This window comes from Gossypium hirsutum, chromosome A13, assembly GCF_007990345.1.
Source record: "Gossypium hirsutum isolate 1008001.06 chromosome A13, Gossypium_hirsutum_v2.1, whole genome shotgun sequence".
NCBI lineage: Eukaryota > Viridiplantae > Streptophyta > Magnoliopsida > Malvales > Malvaceae > Gossypium > Gossypium hirsutum.
Window position 1 is genome coordinate 73,239,780 of NC_053436.1, and position 4,133 is coordinate 73,243,912.

General features: G+C 33.0%; 1 non-coding gene across 1 annotated transcript; it reads left to right on the top strand.

The window, feature by feature from the left end:
* Positions 1–333: 333 nt before the first annotated feature.
* Positions 334–440, top strand: LOC121213297 (small nucleolar RNA R71). Its single transcript, XR_005908680.1, has one exon. It is a non-coding gene; the product is annotated as a small nucleolar RNA R71 (small nucleolar RNA).
* The last annotated feature ends 3,693 nt before the right edge of the window (positions 441–4,133 follow it).

The following is a 4,133-nucleotide window of genomic DNA, read 5'->3' on the forward strand; positions in this document are numbered from 1 at the left end:
TGATATTTTGTATGCACACCTCCTCCACTTGAGTCACACCTCATTACTGGATGTACCTGCGTAGAACCAAGTAAACCGTCAATCTTTTTATTGAGAAGTTCTACCTGATTAGAGAGCATGGTGACCGAATCAATGTTATAAACGCCGGCTATTTTCGTTGGCTTTGTCCTCATAACTTGCCACTGATAGTTATTTAGTGACATCTCCTCTATAAATTCATAGGCATCTTCCGGTGTTTTATTGTTGTTGGTTCCGTCAGCAGCTGCGTCAACCATTTACCGAGTTGAGGGATTCAAACCATTATGGAATGTTTGTACTTGAAGCCAAGGCGGTAAACCATGGTGAAGGCACCTTCTTAGTAAGTCCTTGTATCTCTCTCATGCATCGTAAAGTGTTTCTAAATCCATCTGCACAAAAGAAGAGATATCATTACGTAATTTAGCCGTTTTAGCCGGCAGAAAATATTTTAGTAAAAATTTTAGCCGGCAGAGATATCATTACGAGTTCAACCACTGTTTAGCTTTGTTTCTTATTGAAAAGGGAAACAACTGAAGACGTATGGCATCATCAGAAATGCCATTGATTTTAAATGTACGCAAAATTCCAGAAAGTTTGCTAAGTGAACGTTGGGATTTTCATCCTGCAAACCATCAAACTGAACGAATTGCTATATCATCTTAATAGTGTTAGGTTTTAGTTCAAAAGTATTTGCAGCTACAGTAGGTCTAACTATGCTAGATTCGGTTCCTCTTAAAGAAGGTTTAGCATAATCATACATAGTACGTGGAGCAGGATTTTGATTAGCCGCAATTGCAGGAGGTAGCTGATTGCCTTGGTTTTCAGCCATCTCTTTGGTCGAGGGTTGAGTATCGTCTTCTTGCTCGTTCTCCGTGTATCGTAAGCTGTGCCTTATCTCTCTTTGATTTCTACGAACTGTACGATCGATTTTTTCGTCAAAAAGAAATGGTCCCGACGGGTTTCTTCTAGTCATAAACTATAAAAACCTGCCAAGAGAAAGAATGAGTAAATTAATAGATAATAATAAAAAATTAAATTAAATTGCAATAAAATTAAATGGCTAAAGTAATAAAAATTTAGCGTTCTTAATATTTTAGTTCCCCGGCAACGGCGCCAAAAACTTGATCGCGTGATTCCATTTACTCTTTTATGCAAACTTATGAATCATCAAATGACATCTCATGTATAATCAATACCTATGTGGCCGAATATAAAAAATTGTTTATGCACATATTAAGTAACATTTCAATGATATACAACTTATTCATTCACAAGCCGAATACACATACCAAATACATATGAATTCTTCATTTTCATTGTACATGATTTACAACAAATATTCATAGTACTTTCCTACCTTATCTCAAGTAGATATCAAGTTAATTCATACCTGGCCATTTAGCTCGTATTACACAACCGTACACGATTTACCTTTGCCCAATGAACCATTTAGAATTGGATAGGACACTAAGATAATCACATAAATCGTACAATGCCAACGTCCTAGACGTGGTCTTACATGTAATCACATATCGATGCCACTGTCCCAAACAGGGTCTTACTCGTAAACTCATATCAGAATCACATATCGATGCCATGGTCTTACTCGCTGAAATGTGTCGGAATCCTATGTCATGACATATGTATCCTAACTATTCTTAAGGTTCATACGGGGCTTTTGGATGTCGTAACTCGGCCGAAACGAATACTTGAACATGGCTACCAAGCTTATTCACATTCGAAAAAAGCATGTATAAATTCATATTTTACAAACCAGCATGTATTTTTAGCATTTAACTATAATTAGGCACGTCTATTTGCTTATAAACATACCTCGAACGTTATAAAACGGAACAGGGCAGCTAGTCATCGACTTTTGTTTTCCCCCGATCTAAATCTGATTTCTTTGATTCTTGATCTAAACATATTCAAATTAAGCTCATTCAAACATATTTTCATTCAATTTAGTCCAAAAACACATAAATGGGCAAATTACCATTTTACCCTTGACACTTACAATTTTTACAATTTAGTCGCTATTGCACAAAACACAAAATATGCAAAATTTCCCTATACCTATGTTGGGATGAATTTTACCCATGCTTATACAAGTCCATATGTTTCATTATTTCACATTTTAGTCCCTCAAATTATTATTTTTGCAATTAAGTCCTAATTACTCAAAATCACCAAAAACCCCAATACAAAATATGTTAATCTAAAACATATCTTTCATTTTTCATCATTAAAAAACAAAAATCACAAGCTATAAACAATGGAACAACTCAAAATATTCATCAAAATCAAAAATTAAAGCATGGATTTTGAAGATTACTAAGCAATGATCTAAAAAACATGGAAATTATCAAAAACTAAACAAAAACGAACCTTGATTGAGCTTGAGTAAGTGTCGAAACCTAGCTTTCTCTTTTTCTTTTCTTTTGTTTAGTTTCGATGATGAAGAACAAAGGAAATAAAATGATTTTATTACTTTATTTTTAACATATATAAGTTTATTAACCAATTTACTTAAATAACCTTAATGATATAATAATAAAATCATATAACATATGTCTTATTGCAACTTTAAGGCTTCCATTTAAAAAGTCAAGTACAATTTAGCCCTTTTTAGAAAAACCACTGAATTTTCATTTTACGCAATTAAGTCCTTTTATTTAATCGGACACCTAAACAACGAAATTAAATCACAAAAATTTCACACATATAAATTCACACAAAATAAACACAGTAAATAATTTTAAAATATTTTTTTGACTTGGATTCATGGTCCCGAAACCACCGTTCCGATTAGAGTCTAAATTGGGTTGTTACATGGTCATGTGGGAGGGTCTAGGCCATATGGTCTAGGTTTGGTTTGATTTTGCCTTTATTTTCTCCTAAAATAACACGCACTCGGCTTTCGGGGTCTCGGATGATGATCCTCACATCCGAATCTGATCCGGGTCACCTACACGGGTCTTTTGATTAACAAAAATGCAAGAATTACTGTCTACCTTTAAGATTTATCGTTTTAGCAAGATTTTCGGGAAAACTCGAAAAAGATTCAAAATTAATTTGAAAGGTTGTCAAGAACAACACTATTCTAGAATCCTAGAGATCTACGGAATTAGAAACAAGATTGCTTACCGATCTTGGCTTGTTTAGACATGGATTTGACGGTGTTTTGCTAAATCGACACAAAAAATGGATTGAACAGGGTTGATTTTGGGTTCGGGATTCAAATATAAAATTTGCAGCAAAAAAAAAGATAAAGATTTATGAAAAAGAAAAGTGGGAAAACAAAATAAAAATATGTATTTAAAAAAGAGAGAAAAGAAATTCTAAATAAAGCTAAAAAAGATAATCAAAATTCTATTATGATTAAGAAAGGATTTAAAAGGCTAAGTTATGCAAATTTTAGGGGCTATTTTGGCAAATAAATCCTCCTGCTGAAATTTAAAACAAAAGGAAGGGAATTGATATGAATAAAACTTGGGACATTAAGGAAGATGAAGTGATGTTTGGCCATTGGGCTATTTCTCATTTCTTAGTCATTTTCTACCACATTTATTTCTTGTACAAACTTGAATTTGTTCTTTAATTGCTGAACAATAAAAGAGAAAAAATGCAAAGAGTGAGGTTTAAACCTTGGTTCTCTAAGGGTTTTACTAAGCTCTTGAATAAATGGTGTTCAAATAAGGATAGCAAAATATGCACTATTGTAACACCCCTCACCCAATGCAAAAATAATAATAATAATAATAATCGAGAATTCAATTGGGCACTCCTTACCTTACATTTGAGAAGTTAATTTTCAGTATTGGATTGCATCGTTCCAAAGATCTTAAGTGATGCTTATATGAGGGGGAGTAAATTCGCACTACATTTTTGTTTTAAGGTTGTGACATATCGTATATTAAAGGATTATGTACTCTTTTTTTCTTTACTAGGTTTTTGTCTCACAGGTTTTTTCCTAATAAGGTTTTTAATGAGACATCATTTATACAATGAACATCCAAGGGGGGTGTTATTAATGCTATTAAAGTGGATATTCATTATGATCAACCTTTCACCTTTCATCTTTCTTAACTCTTCATTTTTCATATTATTGTAAC